General features: G+C 34.2%; 4 non-coding genes and 8 pseudogenes across 4 annotated transcripts; all 12 read right to left on the bottom strand.

The window, feature by feature from the left end:
* Nucleotides 1–6,187: 6,187 nt before the first annotated feature.
* LOC136077272 (U2 spliceosomal RNA) lies at nucleotides 6,188–6,354 on the bottom strand (annotated as a pseudogene).
* A 174-nt stretch (nucleotides 6,355–6,528) lies between these two features.
* On the bottom strand, nucleotides 6,529–6,720 carry LOC136077177 (U2 spliceosomal RNA). The gene has a single exon (XR_010636897.1). It is a non-coding gene; the product is annotated as a U2 spliceosomal RNA (small nuclear RNA).
* Nucleotides 6,721–6,894: 174 nt separating this feature from the next.
* On the bottom strand, nucleotides 6,895–7,086 carry LOC136077498 (U2 spliceosomal RNA). The gene has a single exon (XR_010637086.1). It is a non-coding gene; the product is annotated as a U2 spliceosomal RNA (small nuclear RNA).
* Nucleotides 7,087–7,260: 174 nt separating this feature from the next.
* On the bottom strand, nucleotides 7,261–7,452 carry LOC136077237 (U2 spliceosomal RNA). The gene has a single exon (XR_010636957.1). It is a non-coding gene; the product is annotated as a U2 spliceosomal RNA (small nuclear RNA).
* A 174-nt stretch (nucleotides 7,453–7,626) lies between these two features.
* On the bottom strand, nucleotides 7,627–7,866 carry LOC136077309 (U2 spliceosomal RNA; annotated as a pseudogene).
* A 1,702-nt stretch (nucleotides 7,867–9,568) lies between these two features.
* Nucleotides 9,569–9,726, bottom strand: LOC136077531 (U2 spliceosomal RNA; annotated as a pseudogene).
* A 174-nt stretch (nucleotides 9,727–9,900) lies between these two features.
* Nucleotides 9,901–10,073, bottom strand: LOC136077420 (U2 spliceosomal RNA; annotated as a pseudogene).
* A 5,375-nt stretch (nucleotides 10,074–15,448) lies between these two features.
* Nucleotides 15,449–15,650, bottom strand: LOC136077284 (U2 spliceosomal RNA; annotated as a pseudogene).
* Nucleotides 15,651–21,007: 5,357 nt separating this feature from the next.
* LOC136077536 (U2 spliceosomal RNA) lies at nucleotides 21,008–21,175 on the bottom strand (annotated as a pseudogene).
* Nucleotides 21,176–21,349: 174 nt separating this feature from the next.
* On the bottom strand, nucleotides 21,350–21,557 carry LOC136077349 (U2 spliceosomal RNA; annotated as a pseudogene).
* Nucleotides 21,558–21,631: 74 nt separating this feature from the next.
* Nucleotides 21,632–21,797, bottom strand: LOC136077491 (U2 spliceosomal RNA; annotated as a pseudogene).
* A 174-nt stretch (nucleotides 21,798–21,971) lies between these two features.
* On the bottom strand, nucleotides 21,972–22,162 carry LOC136077295 (U2 spliceosomal RNA). Its single transcript, XR_010637005.1, has one exon. It is a non-coding gene; the product is annotated as a U2 spliceosomal RNA (small nuclear RNA).
* Nucleotides 22,163–24,086: the final 1,924 nt, after the last annotated feature.

Raw genomic sequence — 24,086 nt, 5'->3', positions numbered from 1 at the left:
CGAAATATAAGTAAAAAATCATTGAAAAATTTTAATACTCTTTTATGAGATTTGAAATGGGATGACCTCCTTGATGTTAAAAACACAGATGAGGCATACGATAAGTTTATTGATAAATTACAACAACTTTACAATATGGCTTTTTGTTTAGTTACAAAATGTGTGAAGAAAAACAACATTATTAAGTCCATGGATAACGTCTGGAATTATAATGTCGTCAAAAAAAAAGCAACGATTATGTAATAAGTTTCTCAAAAAAATCTTTCAAGAATGAAACTATTACAAAAATTATAAACGAAACTATTACAAAAATTATAAACGTGTTTTTGAGATGGTTATTAAAAAGTCAAAGAAGTATTATTATACCGAGCATTTAATAAAACATAAAAATGATCCAAAAAGTACTTGGAACATAATTTGGGAAGTAATTGGCACGAAACAAACTGACGGAAATAGTCTTCCTATAAATCTAAGCTATGAAAATAAAACTATTACAAATAAATCTTTATTTGCTGAAACACTTAATCAATATTTAAGTAGTAACGTAATTAAAAAGTCGATAAAATTAGGTATTTATCCGGAGAAACTTAAAGTTGCGAGGGTCCTATGCATATATATATATATATATATATATATATATATATATATATATATATATATATATATATATATATATATATATATATATATATATATATATATAGAGAGAGAGAGAGAGAGAGAGAGAGAGAGAGAGAAAGAAAGAGAGAGAGAGAGGGAGAGAGAGACAGAGAGAGAGAGGCATATGACCCTCGCAATTTTCAGTTTCTCCGGATAAATACCTAATTTTATCGATTTTTTAATTACTCTACTACTAATATTATCATAACCCATCTTAGAGTTCCTATTCAGTAACTTCATAACTATCCATCTCAGAGGTCTTATTAAGAGTAAAATATGACTCAAAGTTTACTTCAGTAGTTACTATTTTCGACGATAAAGTGGAACCTTCACTGAAAAAATATTGATTAAGTGTTTCAGCAAATAAAGATTCATTTGTAATAGGTTTAGACTAGTTGGTGTCACTGAAATTGTAGAGAGAAGGAATATTGATCTATTTTTACCAGAGATGAAGAGTTGCTTATATATTAAAAACATGATTAGGTAATGTACATGATTAAGAAATAAAAATACTTTTATATGATCTGTTTAAATGGAAAAAAAAGGATGTATAGCTAGGCATTCCCTGTTTCCATTGCTGATGAAAATTTTGAAAGGAGTGAACATTTTTCTTTATGATAGTAAAAATTATTTTAAAAATCAGCAATGTTTCCATTGCTGATTAAAATATTAAAAGGAGTGAAAATTTGTCTTTATGATATTGAAAATTATTATTATGAAAAACAAACTTGAAGTTTTTTGGTGTTGTAGTCTCAGAAGTTTATTTAGTTGCTTCCAAAGTTTATGCAAGCCAGAGCTGACAAAGACGATGTTGTACGTTTTAGGAATAAGAAAGCAATCAGGTAGAACTCCTTAGTTTGAACAAGTTGATGGCAGTTCAAATGATTTAGTTTACACTTGAAAAAGGGAAAATTGTCTAAAGATCATAAATAAAAACAGGGAATGCGTAGCTATACATCTTTTTGTTTCCTTTGAAAGAGATATTGCAATGTGCTTCAACAACTACAAGGGAAAAGGATTTAGTGTACACATTTTATAATTTATTATTTCCACACATAGTGATTCACAATCATTATTGGTTGAGCATAAATCCTTTTTTAGCTTGTATGATAAAGATTTACGTATAAATACACACAAACCCTCTCCTTTCTTCACACAAATTGCATTTTTCTTAATCTTCACAAACGATAATTGTAGCCAACATAATAGTACACTTCTAAGTGCATATCAAATGTTCGAACACTATTTAGAAAAGAACAATATAAAACGGCCTGTTGTAGTCTTATCTGTTGATCAAGTGATGGAAATGTGTTGACATTTCTAAGAATAAAAAATATTAAATCTTTCATCACTTCACATGAAACAACTTGCTTTACCCAGTACCTCGATCATATTCATAAAAAGTTTCACTCTTTGTACAGAAGTGATGAATTTGCAAATTTATTCTTTGTTTATGACAGTCAACAGGTAAAGTTTCATGTATATACTTGCAGAGTTATGGCCTGAACGGCATCAAAACAATTATAAATGCAGGGTAAAAAGTTAAGATTTCAAGTAAAAGACCCAGTGTTAGGTGGACGCAGGAAGATAAGTTCTTAAGAGACGAGCTGTGAATTAAAAATAATACTGAAAATAATCAATCAAGAACAAGCATAAGAAGCTATTGGAAAAATAGTTATGAAAGTGCTATGAAAGCTTATCAAACAACATCTGATAAATCAATATCACTTGATAAAATACCTATTTTGTTGCCATATGTAACACCTAAAGTGAAAAGAAAACTTTTAGAGTTACACAGGTTCACATTATATGTATATATATTTATACATACATATATACATACATACATACATACATACATACATACATACATACATACATACATACATACATACATACATACATACATACATACATACATACATACATACATACATACATACATACATACATACATACATACATACATACATACATACATACATACATACATACATACATACATACATACATACATACATACATACATACATACATACATACATACATACATACATACATACATACATACATACATACATACATACATACATACATACATACATACATACATACATACATACATACATACATACATACATACATACATACATACATACATACATACATACATACATACATACATACATACATACATACATACATATAAATACATACATACATACATACATAAATACATACATACTTACATACATACATACGTACACATACAAACATCGGTCAAAAAGTGATATTAGCTAACTTAATTCTGTAAACCCTATTTTATAAATTCTTTGATTATCACTTATATTAATTCTATTAGTTTTTTTAAACTTGCATTCTAAAGCTAATAATTTAGTTTTTATATTAAACTTACAGAAACTTGTTAAGCCTGTCAGAAGCGTAGAAATTAAACAGAAAACTCATGATGCTTGACAGGCTAATTAAAACACGACGACCTTGTGCTTTCAAAAGAAAGTTATTTAATTGGCTGAAATAAGACAATCCAACTTTATTATTTAGGCTCATTTTTATTATACACCTTTTTTGTTATGTAATATATTTATGAATAAAATATCTTTATAGTCCTTAATATGTGCATCTTAACTTCACTATTAGCTCTGGGCAATTGCATTATATTATATGATATTTTGTATTTGCAAGTAATTTTTGGCGCTGTTTTCTCCTATATTAAAATAGTTTTCTGGTCAGTCATGTTAATTTTTGTACAATAAAATGTTCATTAACCGTATAAAATTTGACAGTTTTATATGAAAAAGTCTTTAAAAATTGTAAAAGTTAAAGCTATGAGTAAAGATTTCCGATTCTCAGACAAAAAGACATTTTAAATAAAACTTACCATTTAATATATTATGTTCATTCAACTTCTCAGAGCATATGTTGAACTTCAGCAAAGAGTTTGGAGTTGCAGGTAAATTCAAAAATTTAATAACTGTTCTTGGGTTATTATATAAAATTATTAAATCATTACTAAAATAATCTAAAGAATCATAGTCACCAAGGTATACACAATTTTTTGACTCGTCATTCCTTATTTTGGCTGATCATTTTCGTAGTTTTCCTTCTTTTGTCTCTCGAGCAGAAGTTTAGTCTTCTGCTAAGTTCAATCTTGCATTTAAATAGATTTATTTAAATCAGTCAATTTGAATTGATTTAAATTACTTTTTAAATCGGAAAAATAAAAATCATAATTCAAATTAAGTTTTTTGATTTGAATTTTTTTTAATCATTATTTATTGACTTATCCCAAGTTCGAGTTAATCTCATAATTCAATTAACTCTTATAGATTAGTTATTGGTCTTATATTAAAATATCTGCAAATATTAGAATGACCGACATAAGTAGAGTTTAGTTTTTAGTAACATTACGTTTTACACTATGCTAATATGTTATTAGATGGGATTTCACAATCAAATACAAAAAATCAAAAAACAATAAAAACAAAAGAAATATATTTAAAATGTAAAGTTTTAGCTTCTAACATCTACAATGCCACTGTAGTAGTCAAATATAAAATTTTATATCTAATCATTAGATATTTTATTGTGTCATTAAAATAATGACACGAATGAGGTACAGCTGGCAGGTATTATTATTACTTTTATAACCTAAAGTCTAAACTATTATGAATAAATTAACAAAAAAAACAATTATTTTTTAGTAGCTTTTACTGCATGACATTTCAAATATGTGATTTATCAAACATTTTAAATGTCACATAGTTAAATTTTATGTGTAACAGTTTCCGTATGCTTAGTACAATGGTCAATTGTAAATACAATCTTGTAACATGCTGCAAGATCTTACACAAAAATAATTTGATTACTGCCTTTAATATTACAGTGATAGTTTTGAACATTATAATTTTTAATATACCACTAAAATGGTCCGCAACTACATTGTCCGAATATTGGCTCAACAAAGCAACGGCATTAGAGAAAAACAGATTTTTGAAGCAAAATATTTAGCTAATACTATTAAAATTATTACGCCTAAAATATTTAGCCGATAATGTTGAAATATTAGGCCAAAAAAAAAATATCGGCTAAATGTTGGCCCAATGGAATTAATTTGTCAATGTTAAAAATTACGTTAGGCCAATGTAGGCTTGCTGTCTAGGTTGCTATATCTTATTTATTTGATGTAAAGACTTAACCAACAAGTTTTTACGAATAAAACTTCTTTTTAGGCACCAATTCAGTTCCTTTAGGTTTCCAGCCAATTATAATTACTTATATAAATTTTTACTTTTAGAGAAACCATACCATTGGTATAAAGTGGGACAAGTGTGAGTAGCAGAGGGACAAATAAATTTATATAACATTTAAACCCAAATTATTAAAAAGAATCTGATAAAACCATAAACTCACTTAATTGACATAAAAATGTTCAAGAGCTTTTACCAATCGAAATAATCAAATGGCGACGGGAAGAAGCGGGACATGAATATTTCTTTTTTCTGTCCCACTTTTCACTGGCCTCTAAGGTGTGAATATAATATATACAGGTACAAATTTGCCATGCTACATTAGATCCAAGAAATACCATGGAAATAAGATACAGAAATAGCGGCTGCTACAGCCCAACAAATGCTCTATTCAAGCTGCAAAATACCACGGCACAAGCAGCAACCAGTGACGCATACCGACTATAGCGCCCTCAACAATATTCTTATAAGGTTAACGCTAAAATTAGCGACAACGATTTCTTAGTTGTTGTTATTGAAGAGGCCGGATATGATAAATACCTATTCGGATACCAAGGTAAATGGTCTTATAATTGAATCGTGATGAAAATGATAAAATCTAAAAACTATTTTCTAAAAAGGATTAAATATTAATGGTGTAAACCACCGATTCTACCGTATTATTCTCATTGAGAAACATTAGTAAAAAGTATGTTTCTATTTCTTCGGGTTACCAATTGAAAAAAGTAACTATCCTGCTGGTAAATTTAGAGCTCGGATACGAAAACATATTAGAACTAAAACTATATTTAAAAAAACACCAAACAACAAAACGCTCCATCACTCGGTATCATAGTTGCGATTATGGACAAAATAGACAAACCAATCCCAAGGTTCATAAAACTGAATGGGGTATGAGGTCTGGTACCTGGACAGGCGACAAGATGTGGGAAAGCCTCAAAACAAAGTAAACAAAAATCAGAAAAACGAAGACAAATTTCGTTTGCAAATCACCTAGAGCATTCCCGAGTTATACCACCTCTAGGAACACAAAATCAGAACATTATTAAAAAACCGACCGAGGATAAGGGAATAGAAAAGGAAACGAATGAACATGAGAAGAATTTAGAAATACAAATAACAGTAGAAAATATAGCACTTCAGGCAGCAAACGAAAACAAATTTAGTAAAAACGATAAAGATAATAACGCAAGTTGATGAAAGAAATGAAGATGATAATGAACAGGATAGTAGTAAAGTAGATATAGCTAAGAGTAAAGATGCTGATGGCCAAGCCAAAAACAATGTTCCAGCTTAAACCTATGATCCCATGACCTAATGCCAAAAATCAGATTAATATATGAGCCGGACTGTGCCGGCGTACCAGATATTAAACTGATAAGAACAGATACTACACTTGATCTTAGCCATTAGGCCGAGAAGCGATAACTGAACACTGCAGACATAGTCGGACTGACGCCGTCTTCAACAATGTACTTGTGGTTTGAATTAGAACGTCTAATCATTTTCGTCGTCGTCATCATCAGCAGCATCATCAGCAGCAGCAGCTGAGACCATTAGCGATGTTAGACACTCTGAAAGTGAAGATATTTTCTTTTTTCCAATCTGGGCCGCGCTCAGCAGTAGTGCAAAGCCGAGGCAACCCGTGGTCAGGGCAAGGTAAACCTATGATTCCATGACCTAATGCCAAAAATCAGATTAATATATGAGCCGGACTGTGCCGGCGTACCAGATATTAAACTGATAAGAACAGATACTACACTTGATCTTAGCCATTAGGCCGAGAAGCGATAACTGAACACTGCAGACATAGTCGGACTGACGCCGTCTTCAACAATGTACTTGTGGTTTGAATTAGAACGTCTAATCATTTTCGTCGTCGTCATCATCAGCAGCATCATCAGCAGCAGCAGCTGAGACCATTAGCGATGTTAGACACTCTGAAAGTGAAGATATTTTCTTTTTTCCAATCTGGGCCGCGCTCAGCAGTAGTGCAAAGCCGAGGCAACCCGTGGTCAGGGCAAGGTAAACCTATGATCCCATGACCTAATGCCAAAAATCAGATTAATATATGAGCCGGACTGTGCCGGCGTACCAGATATTAAACTGATAAGAACAGATACTACACTTGATCTTAGCCATTAGGCCGAGAAGCGATAACTGAACACTGCAGACATAGTCGGACTGACGCCGTCTTCAACAATGTACTTGTGGTTTGAATTAGAACGTCTAATCATTTTCGTCGTCGTCATCATCAGCAGCATTATCAGCAGCAGCAGCTGAGACCATTAGCGATGTTAGACACTCTGAAAGTGAAGATATTTTCTTTTTTCCAATCTGGGCCGCGCTCAGCAGTAGTGCAAAGCCGAGGCAACCCGTGGTCAGGGCAAGTTAAACCTATGATCCCATGACCTAATGCCAAAAATCAGATTAATATATGAGCCGGACTGTGCCGGCGTACCAGATATTAAACTGATAAGAACAGATACTACACTTGATCTTAGCCATTAGGCCGAGAAGCGATAACTGAACACTGCAGACATAGTCGGACTGACGCCGTCTTCAACAATGTACTTGTGGTTTGAATTAGAACGTCTAATCATTTTCGTCGTCGTCATCATCAGCAGCATCATCAGCAGCAGCAGCTGAGACCATTAGCGATGTTAGACACTCTGAAAGTGAAGATATTTTCTTTTTTCCAATCTGGGCCGCGCTCAGCAGTAGTGCAAAGCCGAGGCAACCCGTGGTCAGGGCAAGGTAAACCTATGATCCCATGACCTAATGCCAAAAATCAGATTAATATATGAGCCGGACTGTGCCGGCGTACCAGATATTAAACTGATAAGAACAGATACTTTTTTTTTTTTTTTTTTTTTCTAACGACTAGGGTTACCTGCAGCTGATATCAGGCTTACACAGGATCCTAGAGGAAAGGTTTATTTTATTTGTTTGGAAATGTAAGTATTTTTTATTGCCTACTTAAAGGTATTTAATATAGCTACAAAGCCACTTATTATATAGTTATATATATATATATATATATTTTTTAGATAAGTGTAGATATTTGTTTGGTTTTTAGTATAGTTTTATAATTTTTATTTAGTTTTTTAGAGTTTATTTTTGTATATTTAAATGCTTTTTTATTTTTTATTTTTGTTTTTCTGAGACATTTTTCAATACCATTCGTCTCGGTTATTTATAAAAGTTTTTGGATTTGGATTTTGTTCACGTTTAGCATCCTCCATTGCCTTCCGTCTAGCTATTTTTTCTTCTTCATATAACTTTCGTTTTGCTAATTTTTGTTCCTCATATTCCTGTCGTCTTTCAAGTTTTTCTTTTTCGTACTCAGCTCTTCGATAGCGAACATACCTTTTTAGATCTTCTTCACTGCACCTATTTTTGTTAAAACCGTTAAAGAAGTTTGCGTTAAAACACCATAAATCGTGGTAACTCATGGTTTCGAATTCTTTTGGTAGTTCAATTCCGGATACATCGATTTCTTTTCTTACGTGTCTATTATCATAGTAATGGTTTTCTATCGTTTGTTCTAAATTTATTTCTTCGGATGGTATGTTAACTACTTCCTCTACGTCTTCTTCACTGTTAGATTTTTGTCTGTTTTGATTATGTGTGATGGTTTCGGTAATAATTGATAGTTTGACTTTTTTGGTACTTGTTGGTGTGCATACTTCTTCAGTTTCATTAGTAACATTAGGAATATCTTTTACAATTTTTTCTGTATACTCTTGATTTTCGCACTTTAAAACTAAACACTCTACGGGTGATTCACTAATACTCTGAACTATACTCATATCTACGGGTTGTTCCTCTACTTCTTTGATTGTTTCTTTACTTGGTTGTGCTTTTTCATTTAAATCTTCGATAGGTTTTTCTTCTCTTGGTACACTTCCTGCTTCCTCCTGTCCGGTATAGATTGCTCTCACATTGTACCCTTTCAGTTTTATTTGCTTTGGTATTGGCTGCTCAAGATTATCCATGACAGCTACTATTATCCCTGAATAATATGGCGTCTTATTTTTAGGCGTGTGTCTAAACACCGGTCTAGTATGTATGTGTTTTCCATAGCCTAACTCTTCTAACGCTTTCCCGACGGGAAAGAACTTCTTTTCAAGTGGAAGGCCTATCACGGACACAGCCACTCGCTTACTAATATTCCTAGTAGGAGTGGAATTATAAAAACGGTGGTGTAGACCATTAATAGTAAGCCCCTTCTCTTGAAGGAAATGTTTTGCTTTCTCTGTTCTCATTACTATTTCCATCGTCGTCCCATTTCGAATTATTTGAAACCCTTCAAGGTCCTTGTCGAGTCCGACATCTTCAATCGCTGAAAGAATGTCGTCTTGAGCTATATTTTTCTCTAAAATACTAAGCAAGGTGTTTTTTAAGCTACTAAACTCGGTCGATTTTGAAGCTGTTGCTTGAGCATAGCTTTTATTTTGGACATTACTGTCCGGTAAGGTTATACTTGATAGACTTTTTAAAGCCATGACTAGTTTATACTAAAGGTATAATTAAACTCTCTGTCACTCTGAAGGCCAGTAGACCTCCTAACACTCATAAAACACTCAATACTCACTAAAACTCAATCTCTCCTAAACCTCTCCAAACTAAAATTGCCGTACCGGCAACCCGTTGAAGGGGTAAGGTAAACCCTTAGCAATCACTAATGAGGCACGTAGATCTCACTAAAGGTGATCACTAGCTCAGTTTTATGCCTAAGATCAAGAATCAAGAACAGATACTACACTTGATCTTAGCCATTAGGCCGAGAAGCGATAACTGAACACTGCAGACATAGTCGGACTGACGCCGTCTTCAACAATGTACTTGTGGTTTGAATTAGAACGTCTAATCATTTTCGTCGTCGTCATCATCAGCAGCATCATCAGCAGCAGCAGCTGAGACCATTAGCGATGTTAGACACTCTGAAAGTGAAGATATTTTCTTTTTTCCAATCTGGGCCGCGCTCAGCAGTAGTGCAAAGCCGAGGCAACCCGTGGTCAGGGCAAGGTAAACCTATGATCCCATGACCTAATGCCAAAAATCAGATTAATATATGAGCCGGACTGTGCCGGCGTACCAGATATTAAACTGATAAGGACAGATCCTTTTTTTTTTTTTTTTTTTTTTTTTTTTTTTTTTTTTAATTTTTTTTATTTTTTTATTTTTATTATTAAGGTATGGATTATTTTATTGCGATTTTAGTTTGGGAGTTTATTCTTTGGTTGTTTGTTTTTTTTTTTTTTTTAAAATGTAAAGATTAAGTTGTTTAGGTCGAATACACTGATGGCATTGTTTATTGAGTAAGTTTCGTGGAAGTTTGTGATGTTGTTCTCCCTGAGGGCTTTATTGTACTTTACTCTCCATATATATTTTATTTCGCTTTTAATATTTTGAAATATTGCGAGAGCTGTTATATTTGTGTTTTCTTTTAATCTTTTATTTCTTGCCCTCCATAACTCGGTTGTAACTATATGTGTTATTGTTGTTATAAGTTTTGCAAGTTTATTATTTTTTACTAGGTCTTCGATGTTAATTTGAAATATTACGTGTACTATATTAAAGTCCCTACTAGGTAGAAGGGATTTGTAGATTGGTTTCATGCTATTCCAAACTCTTCTTGCTTTTTTGCAATGGAGAAAAGGATGCAGGGTATTCTCCTTTTTTTCGCATGATTTACATAAACCGTTTCCTCTCCCACGGTTTCTTTTCCAGGCATGTATTTTTTCTAGAGTTGGTATCGAATCTGTTAAGATTCTCCACAGTGTGTTCTTACAAGGACCTTGGGCATATGAATTAAAACTTCTTTGCCAAATTGATGACCATGGTAAATTTCTTTGCAGTTTTGCTTCCCAGGCTGCATGTATTTTCGTAATGCTTGTGTTTTCTTGTGTCCTCTGTATATAACAGTAAAGATTTTTTGCAGTTTTTTTATTTATTTTAAATATATCTTCAGATCTTTTTAAGGTCTCCAAAATATCATTATAATAAAAAGGAGGAAAATTAAGTGATTTTGGAAATTTATTTTCTGTGAGATATAGCCATTGTTGGAAGTGTCTTTTGGCATATTTATTGAGAGGATATCCTAAAAAGAAGTTTTGTAAATAGTACAGTTCGTGAGGGTTTTGACTTTCTCTCATGTTAAATATATGTTTCAATCTCAGAGCTATACCTTGCTTTTCTATATCTAATATTCCAAGACCTCCTTTGTCTACGGGTAAGTTGAGGATATCTCTTTTGATTGGCTCTGCATATTCACTATTCCACAGATACCTGGAAATATCTTTTTTTATTTGTTTTCCTTGTAGTTTGTTAAGCGGAAAAACATTGGCCACAAACCATATTTTAGAGAGAGCAAGAGTATTAATAAACATAGCCTTGCATCTTAGCGAAACATTCCTAAATTTAAAGCCTCCAACCCTTTTGGCAAAGTTGCCGTAGGCCTTATTCCAGTTGATGCTGGCTGTGAATGCAAGGTCAGTGTGAAAGTGTATTCCTAGAATTCTCAATCCTGTTGTATTTGACCACTGAATATTATAATTTTTTTGTTTGAGTGCGATGATCGTTTTTTCGTATTCAAGGTAGTTGAAGCCACCTAGAGCTAGCGCTTTTGTTTTCTCTCTATTAATGTTTGATCCTGACGCCTCTTCGAATCTGTCAAGGGTTTCAAACACTTCATTAACTGAGTAAGAGTTTTTAATAAAAATTGATGTATCATCTGCATATTGCATGACTTTTAGAGTTGTTTTTGAACCTGGCAGTGGAATTCCGTCAATTTTATGGTTATTTCTAATTGAGATAGCAAGCGGTTCCACTGCTAAGCAGTATAACATCAGTGATACAGGATCCCCTTGCCTAACTCCTCTTTCAATATTTAGGGGCTCACTCATATATCCATTGTTTAGAATTAAGGACTGGTTGTTTTTCAAAGTTTGCTTTATAGCATTTACGAAGTTTTTTCCGAGGTTGTATTTTTCCATTACTTCAATTAGATAGTTACGATCAATCTTGTCAAAAGCTTTTTCTTGATCAATTGTCAGGATAAAGCTTTTGATATTTTTTTCATTGGTATATTGAATGAGATCCCGAACTAGAAAAATGTTAGAATAGATGTTTCTGCCCGGGACCGAGCACGTTTGAGATGTTCCGAATAAAAAATCTAGTACATTTGATAATCTTAAAGCCAGAGCTTTTGTTATTATTTTATAATCACTACAGAGTAGTGAAATAGGTCGCCAATTTTTCAACTCAGTTAAGTCTCCTCCCTTTGGTAGAAGACTAATGAGAGCAGTTCTTTGTGACCATGAAAGTTGTTCCTCGGTATCAAATATGATCATGTTGGCTAGGTTTGTGAATTCCTCACCAACAATATCCCAAAACTCCTGGTAGAACTCTATAGGTATTCCATCAACACCTGGAGTCTTTCCTTTTTTAAGTGACATAGTTGCATTATGAAGTTCTTCTTTACTGAACCTGATGTTAAGCGAAGCATTCTGGTCGTCTGTCAAGGACTTATCAATACAGGATAAAAACTTTCTTTGATTTTCTTTGGCTATATTTGTTTTTTTGTATAGGGTTTTATAGTATTCTCTTATTTTTGGAAGTATACTCTTTGTTTCTATAATTGTACTTTCTCCATCCTTGAGCGTTGTTATTGTTTTTTTTTCTTGATTGTTTCTTTCCATTTGAAATAATGTTTTTGAGGGGGATTCGTCATCCTCGACAATAGTTTGTTTAGTTCGAATGAAAACTCCATTCTTTCTTAACAGCTCTTTTAGTTCCAGTTCAAGATTTTTAACAATTTCGTAATTTGGCTTTCCCGACTGCATTTCTGTGTTTATTTGTTGTTCTAAGGTTAGTTTTTTCAGATTTTTTTCTTTTTGTATTTTTGAGGATAGGTCGATGGCAGTAGATTTAATTTTGTATTTGATCATGTCCCACCATTGGCTTTTGCTATCGTATACGTCTTTTTTTGTTTTTTGTTTTTCGAATTTTGTTTTTAGACTTTCTCTAAAACGTACGTCAGAAAGAAGGGTGACATTTAAATGCCAATAGCCTGGCCCTCTTTTGTTTTGTGCTTCAATAAATATTTCGTACAAAAGTCCTCTGTGGTCACTCAAACCTGTTTCTACTATTGTGGCCTTATGCTTTTTTGTTTTTTCCACTATCGTATAAATTCTGTCGATTCTACTGCAAAAACTTTGATCAGGACTGTTGTATGTAAATTCTTTTTTATGTGGATTAAGGACTCGAAATGTATCTGAAAGATTGTATTTTTCACAGAATCTATTTAAGTTTTGTTTTCCTAAGATATTGTTTGGGTTGTAGAGGTCACCTCCTTCTCTATCTAGTGTTGGGTCAACTACCATATTGAAGTCTCCTGCGAGGTATATATTGTCACATAATTTTGTGTGTTTGTTTAGAGTGCTAAAAAAGTTCTCTTTTTCCTGTGGATTATTTGGTGCGTATATATTTATAATTCTGGTTGCAGTGTTTTCAAAGTTAATTGTGACTGCCAGGATTCTACCGTTTTCATCCTGAGTTACCTCCTGAAATATGGTTTTAAGTTTGGTAAATATGGCGACACCACAACTTTTGTTACTGTTGTTGTTCCAGATAGAAGATCCCCCGATTTTATTTTCCCACTCTTTATTCCATAGGTCCTTCTTTTCATTTGTACAGTGCGTCTCCTGAACACATACAATATCATAGTTCATTTCCTTAAAAAAGTTCATGAAGTTGTTTCTTTTTATATCGGCATTTAGGCCATTTACATTTATGGTAAGAATTCTGAAAGCCATTTTAGTGTTTTTTTTTAATTTTTTGGATTTTTTTATTTTTGTTTGCTTTTCTTAATTTTATATTTTTATTTGGTTTTGGACTTTTATATTTTTATTTGGATTTTTTCTTTTATTATTTTTATTTTTATTTGATTTTAAAATTTATATTTTTATTTGATTTTTGGTTTTGTATTTTTATTTGGTTTTCTTGATTTTGGTAGGAGACCTTCCCACATAGATTATTGTCTCTGTTAGATCGTTTTGTGTGATTTTTTATTGTTTGTGGTGTTATTTTCCTTTTATTATTTTTGTCTCGTAACCCTATCATATCCATATCGCTTGACTCTTCTAGTTCGCTGTTGTTATCATCATGGTTATATTCATTAAGCATTGTCTCATCAGTTTCTGCACCTTTTTCTTTTACGTCTGATTCGTTATTATTTGTTTTTATTTCACTTAATTCATTTATAGTCAGGTTCTCCTCATTTTCTTTTTCCTTTTCAATATTTGTTACAGTTTTAGTTAATGTTTCAGTTTGGATTATATTTATATCGGCATTGCTATCAATTAAAGGGCTTACTGAAGGTATCTTTTCTGTTTTACTTAAGCTTGTCTCTCTGCCCTTGTTGTTATCCGTTACACTTGTGAGTTTATTTTCGATCTTTGGATTGCCTTCTTGCCCTGTGTGAATTATTCTAACCGTATAACCTTCAATTTCTATTGTTTTCGGTATAGGTTCGTATAAGTTGTCCATTACCGCAACCAGTATACCAGAATAATATTCCGTGCCTTTTTTTGGTGTTTTTTTCATAATGGATTTTGAGTATATATGTTTGCCATATCCTTTTTGCTCAAGAATTCTACCGACAATGCAGCCTTTATACTCAAGTGGCAGACCTAAAACAGAAACATTTACCCGAGTACTAACATTTCTCGTTGGAGTGGAATTATAAAAACGATGGTGATAGCCGTTTATGTCTAGCCCTCGTTCTAGAAGTTTGTTTTTTATTTTATCATTTTTAATAGTTATTTCTAACATTGTTCCCGCCCGTATAATTTGGACGCCTTCAATACCTCCGTCTAGATCATTTTCTTCTAAAGCCATAAGAACATCATTGATAGACGTATTTAATTCTAGTTTACATAATAACGTTTTATTAAGTTGTCTTAAGAATTGATTAGGATAATTAACTTTTGCGGCTTGCGCATATGAAAACTTGGTTTTGGTATTTTGTATATATTCAGGATAAATCAAACCTGAGCGACATTCGTTATTTTCATTACATTCTATTTCTAAATGATCATGAATATTATCAAGAATATTTTGGCAATTGCTTACACAATCTTCCATAATGATTTTGACAACGTACAACAGTACTCAAAATTACTGTAAATACTATTCCCCCTCAAGACACCACTAACACCCTCCTTAAATCTCAATTCACCCTATAAACTCTATATACCCTATATAACCACTAGCTCGTACTAATACTAATAAATCAGAGTGTACCACTCTTGATCTTAGCCATTAGGCCGAGAAGCGATAACTGAACACTGCAGACATAGTCGGACTGACGCCGTCTTCAACAATGTACTTGTGGTTTGAATTAGAACGTCTAATCATTTTCGTCGTCGTCATCATCAGCAGCATCATCAGCAGCAGCAGCTGAGACCATTAGCGATGTTAGACACTCTGAAAGTGAAGATATTTTCTTTTTTCCAATCTGGGCCGCGCTCAGCAGTAGTGCAAAGCCGAGGCAACCCGTGGTCAGGGCAAGGTAAACCTATGATCCCATGACCTAATGCCAAAAATCAGATTAATATATGAGCCGGACTGTGCCGGCGTACCAGATATTAAACTGATAAGAACAGATACTTTTTTTTTTTTTTCTTTATTTACATATATTTCATTAATAAATATATACATCAGGGGACTATTTACAACAAGCGGGGGGGGAAAGATTTTAATGATTTCATATATTTTTTCTCTGCTTTTCTAAGACAGTATTTTGTTTCTTTATTATTTATTTATAGGAGTTTAGCAAAAATGTATTTATTTATTTAAAACTGTTGTGGTTATAGATAAAAAACGAAAATCGAAAAGTCGAAAATCGAAAAAATAAATCGAAATGAAACCACAACAGGATTCTAATAAAAGTTAATAAAACAAAATTATCACGAGTTTAAAATAAATTTGCCTGGCTATTACCCCAGGCTGTTATAAAAAATTCACACATCCATCATTGCCACCGGGCTTTGCAGGACATGTTCGTAGTTTTCTTGTTTAAAATATATAGTGCTGGCCATTAAGCCTCGCATTTATAAAATATACGCATGTCCGTCGCACCCACAGGGGCTGCTGGGGACATGCTTTTCGTTTATAAAAAAAAATAAAAATAATGTTACTTGTTTGGTTGAAAACCGACATTTATAAGAGAAGAGTTAGATTAGGATTATTTTTATCGCTAATTGCGTTGTTTATAGAAAACATGTCGTGGAATTTTTCCACGTTGTTTTCTCTTAAGTATTTGTTATAGTTTACTTTCCATATATTTCTAATATCTTTTTTGATCCTCTCTGCAATTCTTGCCGAGGGTATATTTTTGTTTTCCTTAAGTTTCATGTTTCTGGCCCACCATAACCGCGACGTTATTAAGTGAGCCAGAGTCATTGCTATTTTCGCAGTGTAGTCTTTCTTTGACAAGTGCTCGATGTTTGTTAGAAAGATCGCATGGACAGTATTAAATTTTTTTGTTGGTAAAAGTTTTTCGTACGTTGGTATAAAGGCCTTCCACACAGACCTAGCCTTTTTGCAGTTGATAAAAGGGTGCATTGTTTTTTCTACTGCGCCGCAGGATTTACAATTATTGTTTCCGTGGCCTCTGTTTTTCCTCCAACTCTGAATTTTTTCAAGAGTCGGAAGTGAGTTAGTTAAGGCTCTCCAGAGGGTGTTTTTGCTGGGTCCGATGGCGTGAGATACAAAGCTTTTCTCCCATATTTTTTGCCATGAAAGATTTTTTTGTAGCATTGTATCCCATGCCCTTTGTATTTTTATTAAATTGAAGTTTTCGTCAGCTTTGGTGAGAAACGCGCGGATATTTTTTGCGCTTTTAGGTTTAATTTCAAAAATTTTGTCATCGCACTTAATGTTCTTAATGACGTCTTTATAGTAAAATGGGGGTTCGTTTAGCGATTTGGGGAAGTTGTTTCTTGTAAGAAACAACCATTGCGGGTAGTTCGGTCGCGCGTGTTTTGCTAGATGGTGCGCCAAATAATAGTTTTGAATAAAGCATGACTCGTGATTGTTTTCTTGCTCCTTTATTTGGAGTATATGTTTTGTTCGGAGGGCTAAACCTTGCTTTTTTGTGTCAAGAATGCCCAGTCCTCCTTTATTTATTGGTAGGTTTAAGATATCGCTTTTTATGGGCTGCGCGTATTCGCTCTGCCATAAGTACGCTGATATTTCCTTTTTGATTTGCTTGGCGGTAAATTCGTTAATTGGGAATCCGTTGGCCACGAACCACACCTTAGAGAGTGCAAGAGTATTAACAAAAATACCCTTGCACCTCAGAGATATGTTTCGGTATCTGAAACTTTTGATTTTTTTTCTAAAGTTTTCAACGGCTTTCTTCCAATTTGCGCTAGCGGTGTATGCTAGGTCGGTGTGGAAGGTAATACCTAAAATTTTAATGCCTGAGGCGTTGCACCAGTTAATATTAAACAGCTTTTGATTTAGTATTCTGGTCGTGTTTTCATAGTGGATGTGGTTAAATCCACCTAACGCCAGACCTTTGGTTTTGCTTTTGTTAATATTTGATCCTGAGGCTTCCTCGAAATCGTCTAGCGTTTTGAAAACGCTTTGGATCGATTTCGGGTTCCTCAGGAATATTGTGGTGTCGTCGGCGTACTGCATTACTTTTAAATTGTTTTTTGTGCCAGGCAGAGGAATGCCATCTATGTCAGGGTTGTTTCTGACTTCTAGAGCGAGGGTTTCCACTGCCAGGCAATAAAGCATGAGTGAAATAGGGTCGCCTTGACGAACACCTCTGTTTACACTAAAAGGTTCACTCATGTATCCGTTGTTAATTATTATTGATTTAGAATTTTTCATTGATTGCATAATTGCTGTTATAAATTTTTCACCTAAGTTGAACTTTTTAAGTGTTTCAAACAAAAAATTTCTGTCAATTTTATCAAATGCTTTTTCCTGGTCGATTGTAATCAGTACACTATCTAAGTTTTTATCGTTAGTGTACTGTATTAGGTCTCTGACCAGGAAAATGTTGGAGAAAATATTTCTTCCCGGTACCGAGCAAGTTTGCGACGGTCCGAGAATTTTCTCTAGTACCTTAGACAATCTCAAGGCGAGGGCTTTAGTGATTATTTTATAATCCGCGCACAGCAGGGATATTGGTCTCCAGTTTTGCAGCGCCGTCAGGTCACCCTCTTTTGGAAGGAGACTAATCAGCGCCGTCCTCTGCGACCATGACAGCTCGTTATTTTCATCGAAGACATTACCGTTCATAAGATTGGTAAGTTCTTCTCCGTAAATCTCCCAGCATTCTTGATAAAATTCTGCCGGGAGGCCGTCTATCCCTGGTGTTTTGCCTTTGTTTAGGGACATTGCAGCGTTATAAAGCTCCTCGCTGCTAAAGGGTATGTTTAAAGACGCGTTTTGGTCATCCGTGAGGGATGTTTTTATATTTGCTAAAAATTTGCTTTGTTTTTCTTTATTGAGATTTTTTGTTTCGTAAAGGTTTTTATAGAAATTTCTAATTGTTTTTAATACTTTGACGGTGTCCGTGTGAACGGTGTCACCGTCTTTTATTTCTCTAATAATTTTTTTCTTTTGGTTATTCTTTTCCATATGAAAGAGAGCCTTGGAAGGTTTTTCGCCCTCCTCTGCAAGGGTTTGTTTAGTTCTTACGAACACGCCCCCGTCGCAGAGGAGTTCTTGAAGCTCCGATCTCAGATCCTCAAGCTTTTCCAAGTCTCTCATTTGTTTTTGGTTTTCCTCATCGATTTGTTTTTGTAAAGATTTCTGTTTTAGCTTTATTTCGCGCTTTTTGGATTTTGACGCCTCAATAGCAATCAATTTTATGCGGGATTTTGTGATGTCCCACCATTGATTGCTACTGGAGTAGCTATGTTTCTTAGTTTTTGCCAATTCAAAATCCTTTTTTAGTTTAGCTTTAAAGGCGCAATCGCTTAATAGACTAACATTTAGGTGCCAGTAGCCCGGGCCTCTCTCATTCACCTTCTCAAGTTTTAGAGTACAGCCGAAGGCTTTATGGTCACTTACTTTGTTTTCTATTAAAGCGCATTCGCAATTTCTTGAGATTGTCAAAGGTACATAAATTCTGTCTATCCTGCTTTTGAAAGTTTTGTCCTGTTTTTCATAGGTGAAATCACTTTTACTGGGGTTTACATATCTATAAATATCAACCAACTCGAACTTTTGGCAAAAAAAATTCAAGTTGGCTTTGCCTAAAGTATTGCTTTTATTATGCAGATCACCCCCTTCTCTGTCTAACAGAGGGTTTTCAACCATATTAAAATCTCCTGTAAGGATCATATATTCTGATCCGCGCGCATGTTTTCTTATTTGCTTAAAAAAGTTTTCTTTTTGTTGTGGGTCATTTGGCCCGTATATATTAATTACTCTTAGATTACAATTTTTAATAGTAAAATTGGCTGCAAGAATTCTCCCACAGTCGTCTTGTGTGACTTCGTTAAAAACAGTGCATTCTTTTGTTAGAATGGAGACACCTCGCTCTCTATGGTTTCCATTATTCCATAGGGAGCTCCCGTTAGTTTGGTGTTTCCATTCATTTATCCAATTGGTGTTATTTTCTTCGGTACTATGCGTTTCTTGCAAGCATATTACGTCATAGTCCGAATATTTAAGAAATTGAAATATTTTGCTTCTTTTGGTCTCAGTTTGGAGACCATTTGCATTTAAGGTCAGAATTCTTACATCCATTTATAATCAAAATTAAAAAGTAAAAGAAAGGTAGAAAATAGTTTAAAAATGCGCGCATTTGTTCAAAATATAATATTCAAAATAGTTAAATGACAGATAAATATAAAAAATATGTTACCGTTATTATGTTCAGTCTTTTGTTGATCTTTTGATGTTCTTGTTTTTTTGATTGTTCGACGCAGTTTTTCTTTTTTTCTGTAATTTAATATCTTGCTGGTCGTCTTCCATTTGGGAATCTTCGTTTTCTTCTTCCGCGATGTTCTTCATTTCACTGTCTGTATGTATTTCGATAGTATGGATTTCATTGGTAATGGGGTTTACTTTCGTTAAATCATTTTCTATTTGGTTCGAGGTTTCATTTATTGGATTTAGTAGAGGTTGTTCAATGGTGGTTTTTGCGGTTTCATTAGTTGGTTCGGTTGTATCAAGTATTGGCTGTTCAATTATAGGTATCAGTTGTTCGGATGTATTAACCATAGGTTGAATAGAACTTTGGCTTTCGGAGGTTGTTGGTGGAGCTTGCGGATTATCTTTTGGTGTAGGGTTTACATTTTCTTGAAGGGGTATTTGGGCAGACTTAGGTTGTACAGGTGGTGATGACGGTTGACCGTTGTGCTTTGTTCTGATCGGATATCCCATAACGTTCATGCTGACCGGCGTCGGACAAGGCATGTTTTCCATAACCGCCACGAGAATACCTGTATAGTATTCCGTTCCGCTAACAGGTGTTTTTCTCATGACAGGTTTTGTGTAAACATGCCTGCCGTAGCCCAACTGTTCAAGAACGTTGCCAATCTTTAGATTTTTATGCTCAATCGGTAGGCCGAACACAGAAACGTGAGTGACTTCGCTCGGCTCCCGATCGGGGTTTGATTGTTGGAAAATATGATGAAGGCCGCACACATTGAGTCTTCTCTCTAACAAAAGGTTTTTCGCAGTGTCCGTCTTCATCACAATCTCCAGAAGGGTGTTTCCACGGATTAGTTGAACTCCTTCGAGTTCACGTGCCAAGTTAACAGCTTCAAGAGCAATAATGATTTGGTCAATATCAATACGCTTTCGCAGTCTAGCAATTAAGGTTTTCGGGAGGTTCTTCTTGTAAGCGCATTGGGTGGTTACGTTAGCGTAGGTTTTTTTGATAATTTTGGGTAGGGCTTCCGCGTCCCTTAATTCTTGGTTCCTCTTTCGGTCCGATTCGATTTCGGATTCGTCGTCGGTGCTGTAAGGTGAGAGAATTGATAAGATTTCATCGCCATTTCCATTTGCTGTTTTCTTCATTCTTTCGATAAGACAATCAGCGGTACTTTTGATGATTGAGACCATTTCTTTAAAAAAGCCAATAATCACAAAACTCCTAAATAAACCACTAAAAAAATAACTTTATCCACTTTTAAAATCGCTGTCTCGGCTAAAATCACGAACAGATACTACACTTGATCTTAGCCATTAGGCCGAGAAGCGATAACTGAACACTGCAGACATAGTCGGACTGACGCCGTCTTCAACAATGTACTTGTGGTTTGAATTAGAACGTCTAATCATTTTCGTCGTCGTCATCATCAGCAGCATCATCAGCAGCAGCAGCTGAGACCATTAGCGATGTTAGACACTCTGAAAGTGAAGATATTTTCTTTTTTCCAATCTGGGCCGCGCTCAGCAGTAGTGCAAAGCCGAGGCAACCCGTGGTCAGGGCAAGGTAAACCTATGATCCCATGACCTAATGCAAAAAATCAGATTAATATATGAGCCGGACTGTGCCGGCGTACCAGATATTAAACTGATAAGAACAGATACTTTTTTTTTTTTTTTTTTTTTTACCAACCAACTAGAGTGACCTGAAGCTGAAACCAGACTTACACAGGGCCCTAGAAGGAGGTGTTATTTGGGAGCCGAGACTCCGTATTTTGTCCCATTAAAGGGTTTTTTAGCCCATTTAAGGGTTTTTTGGCCCATTTAAGGGTTTAGTTGCCACTCAGCCGAAACTGAGCAGCGCCAACTTAATGGTTTATCTCCATTTAACGTCCGGAGTGGACGGGATAAGAACAGATACTACACTTGATCTTAGCCATTAGGCCGAGAAGCGATAACTGAACACTGCAGACATAGTCGGACTGACGCCGTCTTCAACAATGTACTTGTGCTTTGAATTAGAACGTCTAATCATTTTCGTCGTCGTCATCATCAGCAGCATCATCAGCAGCAGCAGCTGAGACCATTAGCGATGTTAGACACTCTGAAAGTGAAGATATTTTCTTTTTTTCAATCTGGGCCGCGCTCAGCAGTAGTGCAAAGCCGAGGCAACCCGTGGTCAGGGCAAGGTAAACCTATGATCCCATGACCTAATGCCAAAAATCAGATTAATATATGAGCCGGACTGTGCCGGCGTACCAGATATTAAACTGATAAGAACAGATACTTTTTTTTTTTTTTTTTTTTTTTTTTCTTAATATCTACCAACTAGTCCAAGGCCCTAGTAGGTTGATTATTTATTTTATATTTTTTGTTTTTGTTTTAATAGTTTTATATTTTTATTATGTTTTGTTAATTTTATATTTTTATTTTTGTTGATGTATTTTTTTAAGTTAAATAATGTTAATAAGGTAGCTCTTGGATGCGACATTATAACATCATAATTTTTTGTTTAAATACTTTTTTAATTGTTTTGTTTAAAATTTTTTTTTTTATTTAATGCTGCTTTTTAATTTTCTTTTTAAGGTGTTATTTTTGCTCTCTTGGCTTGATACGTTTGCTTTTTTAAATTACGTTCTTCTTGTTTTCTTTCATGATCTTTAATATATTGGAAAAATTCCTTTTTTCGTTGTTTCCATTCTGCCCTTTTACAAGCAATATATTTTGTCTTTTCAGTGTTATCTGCGGTTTTGATGTTAAAATTTTTAAATTCTTTCATATTAAATGAATATATTTCACTGGAGTCCATTTTTTCGAAAACAAGTGGTGTAATTTTTCCTATTTTTTTTTCCAGATCTTTGAGTGATTTATAGTTATTCATTTTTGCAGTGTTATATTGTTGCTATTCGAGTTTCTTAAAGGCTTTGAATTTTAGTAATTCTTCCTTGCTACAGTTTAGTCGGTCAAAATTTTTAAAGGTCTTCCAGTTATAATTGACCTTGTCTATATGTGACATGTGTCTATATTCTGTAGGTATTTCCACGTTGTCCAGATTGTCATCTTCTTTGCTGAAGACATCTTTTTCACTTTGGCCAACAGCATCTTTACTCTTAGCTATATCACTTACTTTACTACTATCCTGTTCATTATCATTTTCATTTCTTTCATCGACTTCGCTATTATCTTCATCGTTTTTACTAATTCCGTTTTCGTTTGCTGCCTGAAGTTCTATATTTTCTACTGTTATTTGTATTTCTAAATTCTTCTCATGTTCATTCGTTTCCTTTTCTATTCCCTTATCCTCGGTCGTTTTAATAATATTCTGATTTTGTGTTCCTACAGGTGGTGTAACTTTGGGAATGCTACTAGTTGATTCGCATACAACTTTGTCTTCGTTTTTCTGATTTTTGTTTACTTTGTTTTGTGGCTTTCCCACATCTTCCTGGCCGTTGTAGATTGCCCTAACCTCATACCCATTCAGTTTTATAAACCTTGGGATTGGTTTTTCTAATTTGTCCATAATCGCAACTATGATACCGGAATAATAGAGCGATTTGTTGTTTGGTGTTTTTTTAAATATAGGTTTAGTTCTAATATGTTTTCCGTATCCGAGCTGCTCTAGAAATTTACCAGCAGGATAGTTACTTTTTTCAATTGGTAACCCGAGGATGGAAACAGTTACCTTTTTACTAATGTTTCTCGATGGAGTAGATTGGTAGAATCGGTGGTTTACACCATTAATATTTAATCCTTTTTCAAGAATCGTTTTTTTAATTTTGTCGTTTTTCATAACGATCTCAATTATTGAGCCGTTACGGATTTGTTGGTATCCGAATAGGTATTTATCATATCCGGCCTCTTCAATAGCAACTAAGAAATCGTTGTCGCTAGTTTTAGCGTTAACCTTACATAAGAGAGTATTATTTAGGGCGCTATAGTCGTATGCGTTATCGTTATTGGTTGCTGCTTGTGCATAGGTTTTGTTTGCAGCTTGCATATAGCATTTGTTCTGGGCTGTAGCAGCCGCTATTTCTGTATCTATTTCCATGGTATTTCTTGGATCTAAAAGTAGCATGGCAAAATAGTTCTACCTGTATATATTATATTCTCAGCCACTCAGAGGCCAGTAGACCTCAAAAGAGGTCTAACCAACCTCTTACTAAAACTTACTCACACTAAAAACACTCACTGAGATCTACGATCTCTATAAAACTCTCAACCACTCAAAAAATAAACTAAAAGTCC

Source organism: Hydra vulgaris, chromosome 02 (assembly GCF_038396675.1).
Source record: "Hydra vulgaris chromosome 02, alternate assembly HydraT2T_AEP".
NCBI lineage: Eukaryota > Metazoa > Cnidaria > Hydrozoa > Anthoathecata > Hydridae > Hydra > Hydra vulgaris.
Note: the sequence above shows the minus strand (reverse complement) of the source record. Positions and strands in the feature narration are given on the sequence as shown.